This window comes from Gekko japonicus, unplaced genomic scaffold, assembly GCF_001447785.1.
Source record: "Gekko japonicus isolate JY-2015 unplaced genomic scaffold, Gekko_japonicus_V1.1 scaffold111, whole genome shotgun sequence".
Lineage (NCBI taxonomy): Eukaryota > Metazoa > Chordata > Lepidosauria > Squamata > Gekkonidae > Gekko > Gekko japonicus.
This window is the reverse complement of record NW_015171505.1, coordinates 1,002,656-1,013,173: the sequence shown is the minus strand read 5'-3', so window position 1 is coordinate 1,013,173 and position 10,518 is coordinate 1,002,656.

Below are 10,518 nucleotides of genomic sequence, written 5' to 3'. Positions count from 1 at the left end.
AAGCAGGATACAACAGGCTCTCCCGTTAATTATGTGTACATAAAGTTACCCTTTTCCTGTGTAAATGTCTCCAAACACATAAGCAACTGACAACAGAGGGGGAAAAAGATTTCTTTGATACCACAAAACAGAGGAAACGTATTAAGAAACAGCAGGCGTGGCTCCACCAGGGCAAAAGGAACTGTTTTCAAGCGCGCTGAAGAGGAATACCATGCTTTTTGTTCCTTCATGGTTTGAGGTTTAATGAAGTAAGGCTTTCTTTTTTTTTAATGTACGGTGATCTGAAACCAAACACAGTTCTACTTTACAGCCAAAAAGTGCTCAGAGTTAATTTTTGGATAATGCGGTGCATAAATATGTATGATGAGAACGAACGAAAAGAGAAACAGTATATATATAAATAGGGAGCTGCGGTGGCTCAAGTGGTTAAGACGCTGAACTGCAGGCTGTGGAAGGTCAGTAGTTCAGCAGTTCGAGACCCGGGTGTGCCGCAAGACGGAGTGAGCTCCCGTCTCTGGTCCCAGCTCCTGCCAACCTAGCAGTTCGAAAGCAAGAAATTGCAAGTAGATAAATAGGGACCACTTAGGTGGGAAGGTAACAGCGTTCCGTGCGCCTCCGTGTTTAGTCATGCCGGCCACATGATCACGGAAATGTCTTCGGACAGCTCTTGCCTGGATAGCCCAGGATAGCTCGTATTCTCATCAGATCTCAAATGCTAAACTGGGTCGACCCTTGTTAATACTTGGGTGGAAAACAAGCAAGCACTGTACAAAAAACGCAGACCACAAGTGCTCAAAAAGTCATGCAAAAAGAGTAAATTTTTAGAACAAGAATAACAGGGGACCACATATATCAGTAAAACCAAATTACATCATATAATGTACAGGTCCATGACTAATGCAAGTCCATAAATGGTACACAGACAAAGACGAAGTCTCCGGATTTTGATCTTCGTTTCGATAGCTCTTCTTCAAGAAGTTCACACTACTTCCTGAAGTACTCATAATGTACAGAAGACTTTAAAATGGTATATAGAAGGAAAAATCCTTAGCACAGCACTCACAGGGTGCGTTCAGACGGGGCATTTACAATGATATAGGCGCCGGTTGGAATCGGTGTACTTACCGGCGTTCACACGGCGAACATCTGCCTTCCGTCCCTAACCGTTGCAAAGAGCTTTAAACCGTTGTATTCTGCCACTAGGTCCCCAAGTGGTGGTATCCTGAGTGCAACGGGTGTAATCGCTTTACCCCCCTGTCTGATTGCTCTCCACCGTTGTAGAGCCACTTCCGTTTGGAAGCCCGAGCCGTTGTTGTTTTTTTAGTTCAGCGATATGCGCTTGGGCGAAGCTTCGCCCCGGCATTTGTTTTTTTAAAAAAAAGAAAAGGTCCTTAGTTTAACGTTTTAGAGGAGTCCGGGACCTCAGGGAGGCCAGTTTGCTTTTTAAACTTTAAAGGTAAGTCCTCTCTTCAGGGCATGCTTTTCTGGACGGGGTGTTTTGTGCATGCGCGAAGATCGCCATTCTGTGGATGGCTGCCTATGCGCATGCGCAAACTAAGTTTAAAAAACCCAACAAACCGCCGACGCCCGCTGTGTGTAAACGGGCATACAGCGATGGGCTCCGCAGACAGGAGGTGAGTGTGATCGTGTTTTAGCCGGCATAAACTGCCCCGGTTGGAACCATTTCAGTTTATGCTGGCTGAAACGCCCCGTCTGAACGCACCCACAGTGTATAAAAGCCTTCAATATTACAGGAAAAAACCTGAATCCTATTATAATCATTCAAAGCCGGGCACCCGATCAACAATAGAACAAACTCTCCAATAGTCGGTAACAAGGGTGTTGAGGGTTGCTATGCAGAGGCAGGCAATGGCAAACCACCTCTGTTTGTGTTAAGTCGCTCACTTAACAAAGCAGTCGGAGAGTGATTCAGCAAGAACTCAACTTTATTCTTCAACTCAAACACAACTCCAACACGGATCAACATCTGATAGCTAGAACAGCCTTTACATTGCAGCTGTCCTGCCTTTAAACATTCCCGGCTAATGTAGCCACACCCACTGTACAAATACCAACCAATAAGGTTGTTCACATAAGGACCAATCACGGATGTTCCTGCTCAGGGAGCTTGCCAGAAGGTGATTGGTTAGGTGCTTCCTGGGCTAGTAACACGATTGGGTGGATTTGGATCATAGCCCAGGACGAAGCTTTACATGACACTTCAATTAGATGTTTCACAACATATCATGCATTCAAGGCAGCTTTGAATACACGACAGTTTGTGTCTGCCCTGACCTGTCAAACAGAAAAGAAAAACCAGTGAAATTCCACTTCCGTTGTCAAATGCAGGCTTCAGTGTCAACCGTGTATTGGAAAGGTTCATGGTATTCTACTTTTTTGCAATTTTTACAAAACCCATGTATCATAAAAATGTATTTTATTCATTTGCGTACCTCATTTATAACTGGCCTTTCTCACAGAGAGTCAAAGTGAATGATAAAACACTGCATTATGGTGTTATAAAAGTGTGGGTGCGGGTATACGCTGCACATATATACCTGCCCTCATAGTTACAGCTCCTCGGCACAAATTATTGTTCATAAATCTTGTAAAAATGTCATAAATATAATACAGACAGCGCAAGACTGGCGTTTTCAGTAGCACACAGTTCCCAGTTCAATCTATATTTTATGGTGCGTATCACATATATTTATATCCCCTGCGCGGTATCATTAATCCGCTCCCTGGCTGTGCCAAATCATATCCCATAAGAGCGAGCTGCTTTTTGAATATTTTATTATCTCTCATTCTATTCCCAAACTAATGTATATTTACAAATTCAGCCTCCTACAGGCAGGTTGATATTGTTTTCTTTCTGTGTGCCCGAGTACCGAGGCTCAGGCATCGGATCTAGATAGAAGAATAAGTTCACAGCCACTTTGGTTGAAAGGGAGAACCCATCACGTATCAAGCTGTGCTGAGAGAAGGGGGAGGAGGGGCAGACAGATTTGCATAATGCAAACAGGGGGAAGAGTCAGCAAACACAAAAGGCAATACGGGGCTGTACACCAAAGGCCAGGTTCTCTTTTAGCAAGCGCTTATTGCATCCAAACAACACCTTAGTGAAGAGTACATAAGGGTACTTCCAGTCTCAGTGTGCTCTTTCGCCACTTGCCCGGAACCAAAGAAATGGCCGTTTAGCAATGTTCCATCTAAGCTGAGTTAATGTGAGCTAGCTCACCTTTTTTTTTAGCCTCCGGCTCACACACATTTTTTGTGTTAGCTCAGGAAGGGTGGCTCCAGAGCAAACTGATTTATGCAGCAGCCAAATCGCTCCCTCGCAACTTTAATGCCAGGAGCTCACAACCAGTGTTCCCTCTAAGCTGAGTTAGGGTGAGCTGGCTCACAGTTTTTTAGCCTCCGGCTCACCCATTCTGGTCTTAGCTCAGGAAGGATGGCTCCAGAGCAAACTGATTTACGCAGCAGCCAAACCACTCACTCACAACTTCAATGCCAGTAGCTCACAAAGTAGAATTCTTGCCCACAAGGCTCCACAGCTTAGAGGGATCAATGCTCACAACGTAGGCTTTTGGCTCACAAGACTCCACAGCTTAGAGGGAGCATTGCTGCTTAGTTCAAGTCAACATGCCTCAGCCCCCTGTCTCTCCTCCCATTTTTCTCAATCCTTCTCCTCCTCTTCCTCTTCCTCCAGCAACCTTTCCTCTGGATACCCAGCCTTTAGTTTTCCTATGTTTTTTGCAACGAGTTCCCAGTCTAGTCCTGCAGCCTGGTTGTTTCAAAAAAATAAATAAAAAAAATTCTCCCAAACTGATAACCTCCTGTTCCCTCAGAGGAGTTGGACTGCATATATTACGACAGGACCAGTTCGAATGCTTATGTACGTTCCATACCACCACGTCAGCCCTCCCCATCAGTCAGAAATTATACTCCCACAGGTGTGCTTCAGTGTATATTGAGAGCAATTCACTATGTATGTACCCAGGGTGGCCAACCTCCAGGTAAGGCCTGGAGATCTCCCAGCATTATACTTGATCTCCAGATGACGCAGATTAGTTCCCCCGGAGAAAATGGTTGCTTTGGAAGGTGGACTCTGGCACTGTACCCTGCTGAGGTCTCTCTCCTCCCCAAACACCACCCTCCCCAGGCTCCGCCCCCAAAATCTCCCCATATTTTCCAACCCAGAGCTGGCAACCCTAGGACAACACAAAAAACATGATTTTCACTGCCTTCAGTGTTTGATTTCCCTGATCTTAAATCCAGACAGTGTATACTGCTTTCAGCAAGTGTGTACACACACACAAAACTCATAAGGAGAAAAGTGAAAGGATTTCTGCAGGCCTAACTGTAGCAGTGCAGTCTTTGATGCACTGGATTCTTCCTCTGACTGTAGCCAAGAACCAGTGGCAGGCTTAGGAGACGGGCAGATTACTCCTCTAGAGGGGAAAGTTTGAAGGGTCTGCAGATTTAGAGGAGACCTTCCTTTTTATCTTAAGCAGATGTCCCTAGAATGGCAAATGCTGGTCTTGAATAAGGATGTCAGCAAGACGCATTCACATTTTCCGTTCAAATTCTGTATGTCTGCAGAGAAACCACCACCCCGACCCTCCATCATCTGCACCCAGCACAAAGACTCGGATAAACTTAACACCTAATGAGAGTGAAGGCAAATTTATTCCATACAGGGTATGTGCTATTCTAAAATTGTTCTTCAAAAGCTTTCTGCAGCTCAGCATAAAGCAAAGAAATGTGACAATGTTGGAGTGTCTTTTATTATTATTATTTTTTTAAGCCTGGCAGTTAACGAAGGCATGTGTATTTTCTATGGAATTAAAGCGTGCCAAGAATAGATTTGTGTGATATGCAAAATCCAAACAGCTGCCTGACGGTTCTTTCTTGGGACGTTTTACAGACACTAGATACTCCGTTTCTTTGATCCAGAATAGATTCAAAGCTGCTTTCTGGAGATAAAAGTATTTTTGTTTTCTATTATATTACCCCTATTGACTGGCCAGCCGAATGCTACTTTAGCTCTCCCTTCATTCTCCTCAGAACATAATTAAAGGGACACCATCAAAGCCCACGACATTTTATATATATGTATCATCTATTTTTATTTTCAAAAAAATATTTTTCGCCTTTATAACTTCTTTAGAGAGGCCACAAGCTTTCCATTTTCTCCTCCGACTCAAACATTTCATTGTTCACAAAAAAAAAAACAAAAACAAATACCCCAGAACTTGTATCCCACAATGACACACAATTCCCCTACACGCCAAGGATCAGAAAGGCAAGAAAACCGATTTACATTTCAGTTTTATTTAGGAGCACGGCAAAGAGAAAAATGTGATGGTGGGGGGAAGGTGCATCATCTTTTCATCAAGGTGGCCTAGCACTAGAAATAATTTTGAGTGTTGGGTGCCACAAGCTTCATATAGGAATCCTTTGCATCGGTCGCTGCCTCTTCGTGCCACTAGCTGGAGGAGAAGGATTCCGGCATGGGGTTTTACAACGGTGTAATTGGGAAGTATGGTGGCAACCAGTGTTCCCTCTAAACTGGTTTATCCATAATGTACAGTCTATCAACTTTATTGGATGCCCCTAGATTCTAGTATTTTGGAAGTTTTCCATACCCACTCTCATCCCAAGCTCATTAGCCTTTCCTCTTGGTAAAGGTGCTCAAACTCTTCAATAATCTTGGCTGAACTCTTCTGTACATTTTCTCACTCTGTAACATCCTACAAGAGCATTACAATATTGGCTGTTGTAATCTTTCTTGAGCCTCAGTGAGAAAGGTGGACTATAATAATGTAAATAAAATAAAAACAAGCACTTTTTCAATTCCTTTCCTGAAAACTAGATGTTGGTAAGTCTCAACTCAAATTAAGACCTCAAGAATACAGAAATAATTGGATACTGCTAAACAGTCACCCTGTCCTGGGTACCCAGGTGTGATGGACTGGGCTGTAAAAGCGCATAAGTGCTGTGTAGGGCTGCCAAATGTGGGCGGGGGGGCAGGAAATCCCCCGCTTTGAAGCCCCAATTTCCGACGCGGCGGAATCGGGGCCCAGGGGAACCCCGCCCCCGGCATGCGCGTCACTAGCAAGTGACGTGGGCACGCCGGGCACGCTGGGGGTGAGGTTTTCCCTTGTATGGCCGTGGCCCCGCCCCCAGCGTGCCCGGCGTCCTCCTGTCACTTCCAGGTGACGTGTGTGCGGTGCGTGCGTGCTTTGCGCGGGCGCACCCGACGCCAGCCAGGAGCCCCCCGCTCCGGGCGAAGATCAACTTGGCAACCCTAGTGGAACTAGAGACTGCTGAGACATCGCTTCCTGTTTCAAAACAGAAAGTTCTACCATGACTCTAGGAATCTTCAAATCTCCACGGTTTTAATCATAGAGATTTGAAAATTTCCTAGAGTATCACGGCATAGCTTCCTGTTCTGAAACAGGAAGTAATGTCCTGGCACTGATCAATTCCATCCCCACTGCCACTCTATTGAGGCTGAGGGCGGGGACTATTGGCAGGATGCTCCTTGTCAGAACATGTTAAGTGGGAACCTGACTGGGAAGTCAAGTAATGTTGTGGAGGACAGAATTTGATGTTGGTGTGAGGAATATACCTGGCCACAGACATACTGGCATCCTTCAGTATGGGTAACATATTGTCAAGGAAGACCAGGTAGTCTTCCTTCTGCACCTACAGGATTCAAGTTTCCAGTCTTGAACCTGCCTGCTTCTGTGGGCTTGAGAACCTGACCAAAAACCTCAACCAAAACATGTGACTGTGCTGAAACCAGATTGAACCATCTCCCAAAACCTCTTAGGCCGGGGGAAGGCTACAAAACGGCAAACCTGGGATATAAATATTGTGATAAATAAACAAACTTTGCTCGGTGAAGTGGCAGGATATAGGTAGGATCCACCGTATGGCTGGGTGCAAAGGCTAGGGTTGCCAACTTTGGGGTTGAGAAATACCTGGAGGTTTGAGGACTGATGCTGAGAGTGGAGTTTATCGCCTTCCAAAGCAGCCATTTTCTCCAGGAGGAATAAATGTTTTAAATGAGTAAATAATATATAAATAAGCAATTTATAGGAGCTGCGGTGGCGTTCCGTTCGCCTTGTTTAGTCATGCCGGCCACATGACCACGGAAACGTCTTTGGAAAGCGCTGGCTCTTCGGCTTTGAAACGGAGATGAGCACCGCAACCCTAGAGTCGGACTCGACTGGCTTTCGAGCGAGGGAAACCTTTACCTTTACCTTTAAGCAATTTATATGGTCTTGAGAGCAATTGTAATTCTGGGAGATCTCCCGACCGCACCTGGAGGTTGGCAACACTAGCAAAGGCCTGTACTGTGCCCTTTTTAGGAATTCTCGGCACCTCATCAAACTGGAACGCCACAATGCATTGTGGGAATTTTCAATAAAACGCATACAGGTTGGTGCTGCAGGTGCTCCCCCAAGAGGGCTGATCTTGAAACTGCAGAGATCAGAACGGGTGTGGTGAAAAAAGCGATGACTTGGGAGTGTTCTGAATGGCTCTCAAAGGAGTTTTCTTTCTCTTCTCCCTACTTCCTGGGGAAGACTGACAGGAGAACCACTCAGGGCACCTTTTGCATTGCATTGCCAAATAGGCAGCTAGAGGGAACACAGAATTGTGGGAAGGAAAGGCCCGCCCACCACACATTTGGTCCATCATGAAGAACCACATCCCCTAACAGAAATGTTCTTTTTTACTGGACCAGCAGGGCTCTTTTCATAGAAAAATCCCAGCAGGAACTCATTAGCATAATAGACCACACCCAACAGCAGAGACTCATTAGCATATTAGACCACACCCCTGCCAGTACAGCTCATTAGCACATTAGGCCACACCCCCATGTTACCAGAAGTGTGGTTATCCAGCCACACCCACCTTTTGCTTCTTATTCTGTTTACCTTGTTTGTTCCAGGGCTCTTTTTGTAGCAGGAACTCCTTTGCATGTTAGGCCACACACCCCTAACGTAGCCAATCCTAATGAGTTTCTGCTGTTGGGTGTGACCTATTATGCTAATGAGTTCCTGCTGGGCGTGGCCAACTCGGGAGCCTGTGCGTTCCTGCCCAAAAATAGCCCTGTCAGGACCAGTATTGACTAGGCCAGTGCAACGGAATTCCTTGTTGTCACATTCTTATACTGTGTAATCTGCCTTGCGTTTCAGTCAGAAAGGAAGGAGGAGTAGGAGGAAATTGGATTTATACCCCGCCCTTCACTCGGAGTTGGTTTTATACCATGCCCTTCACTACCTGCAGGAGTCTCAGAGTGGCTTACAATCCCCTTCCCTTCCTCTCCCCACAACAGACACCCTGTGAGGTAGGTGGGGCTGAGAGAGCTCTGAGAGAACAGCTCTGAGAGAACTGTGACTGACCCAAGGTCACACCAGCAGCTGCATGTGGAGGAGTGAGGAATCAAACCCAATTCTCCCAGATTACAGTCCTCCAGATTAAAGTCCGCCGCTCTTAACCACTACACCAAACTTATACCTGTGTCTGTAAAGGGGTTGAACAGAAGAAATGTCTAAAGAAAATGGCTGCCCAGGTGCTACAGCTTCCCAAGTTTCCCACTGGAAAGTCTCCCACTGGTTGCCAGCCTACAGCCCTACAACAGTCGTAATCAATCAAAAACAATGAAGTGTCATCAAGACACAATCAGTTAATTACAATCCCTCATGGGTTTTCAAGGCAAGATGAACAAAGGTGGTTTGTCATTGCCGGCCTCTGCATAGCAACACCAATCTTCCTTGGTGGTCTCCCATCCAAGTATTAACCATGGCCAGGGCTATTTTTGGGCAGTTCAGGAATGCACAGGAACGGAGTCCCGGCTGGCTCCCAAGTTGGCCACGCCCAGCAGGAACTCATTAGCATAATAGGCCACACCCAACAGCAGGAACTCATTAGGATTGGCTACATTCGGGGGTGTGGCCTAACATGCAAAGGAGTCCCTGCTACAAAACAAGGCCCTGGGTTTTGACAACAAACAAGGTAAACAGAATAACAAGCAAAAGGTGGGTGTGGCTGGATGACCACACTTCTGGTAACGTGGGTGCGGCCTAATGTGCTAATGAGCTGTGCTGTCAGGGGTGTGGCCCAATATGCTAATGAGTTCCTGCTGTTGGGTGTGGCCTATTATGCTAATGAGTTCCTGCTGGGCTTTTTCTACAAAAAGGAGCCCTGACCATGGCAAACTTGGCTTAGTTTCCAAGCTCTGGAGAGCTTGAGTTACTCAGGGTTATTCAGGTACCTATGATGGACATAATCTAACGTTGCCAACCTCCAGGTGGTGGCTGGATATCCCCTGGGATTATAACTGATCTCCAGGCGACAGAGATCAGTTCACCTGGAGAAAATGGCCATTTTGGAAGGTGGACTTTATGGCACTATACCCCACTGAAGGATATCCCTTCCCCAAACCTCATCCTCCTCAGGCTCTGAGTCCAGCCCCCAAATCTCTGGGTATTTTCCAACCCGCAGCTGGCAACCCTAACCAGAGACTAATAGATCCAGGTAGTCAACCGTGTTGGTCTGAAGCAGTAGAACACATTTAGAGTCCAGTAGCACCTTTAAGGTAAGGTGGCTCAAGTGGTTAAGACGCTGAACTGCAGGCTGTGGAAAGTCGGTAGTTCAGCAGTTCGAGACCCGAGTGTGCCGCATGACGGAGTGAGGTCCCGTCTCTAGTTCCAGCTCCTGCCAACCTAGCAGTTTGAAAGCAAGAAATTGCAAGTAGATAAATAGTGGGAAGGTAACAGCGTTCCGTGCGCCTTGGTGTTTAGTCATGCCAGCCACATGACCACGGAAAGGTCTTCGGACAGCGCTGGCTCTTCGGCTTTGAAACAGAGATGAGCACCGCAACCCTAGAGTCGGATTCGACTGGCTTTCGAGCATGGGAACCTTTACCTTTACCTAGCACCTTTAAGATGGGCTGCGGTGGCTCAGTAGTTAAGACACTGAACTGCAGACTGGAGGTCGGTAGTTCAGCAGTTCGAGACCCAGGGGTGCCGCAGGACAGAGTGAACTCCCGTCTCTGGTCCCAGCTCCTGCCAACCTAGCAGGTCGAAAGCAAGAAATTGCAAGTAGATAAATAGGGACCACTTCGGTGGGAAGGTAACAGCGTTCCATGCGCCTCGGTGTCTAGGCATTCCGGCCACATGACCATGGAAATGTCTTCAGACAGCGCTGGCTCTTCGGCTTGAAAACGGAGATGAGCGCCGCGCCCTAGAGTCGGATTCGACTGGCTTTCGAGCAAGGGAAACCTCTACTAGCACTTTTAAAACCAACAAAGGTTTAGTCAAGGTATGAGCTTTCGTGTGCAAGGCACACTTTTTCAAATACATTGGAATGGTGTGTAAGGTTCAGACTTATAGGGAAATTAACATGTAACATGATGATGTTTAAGATATGCAAAGTCCAAAATTACAAGCTAAGGTTATAAGGTCGACAGCTGCAAACCAATAAATACGTCAGAATAGC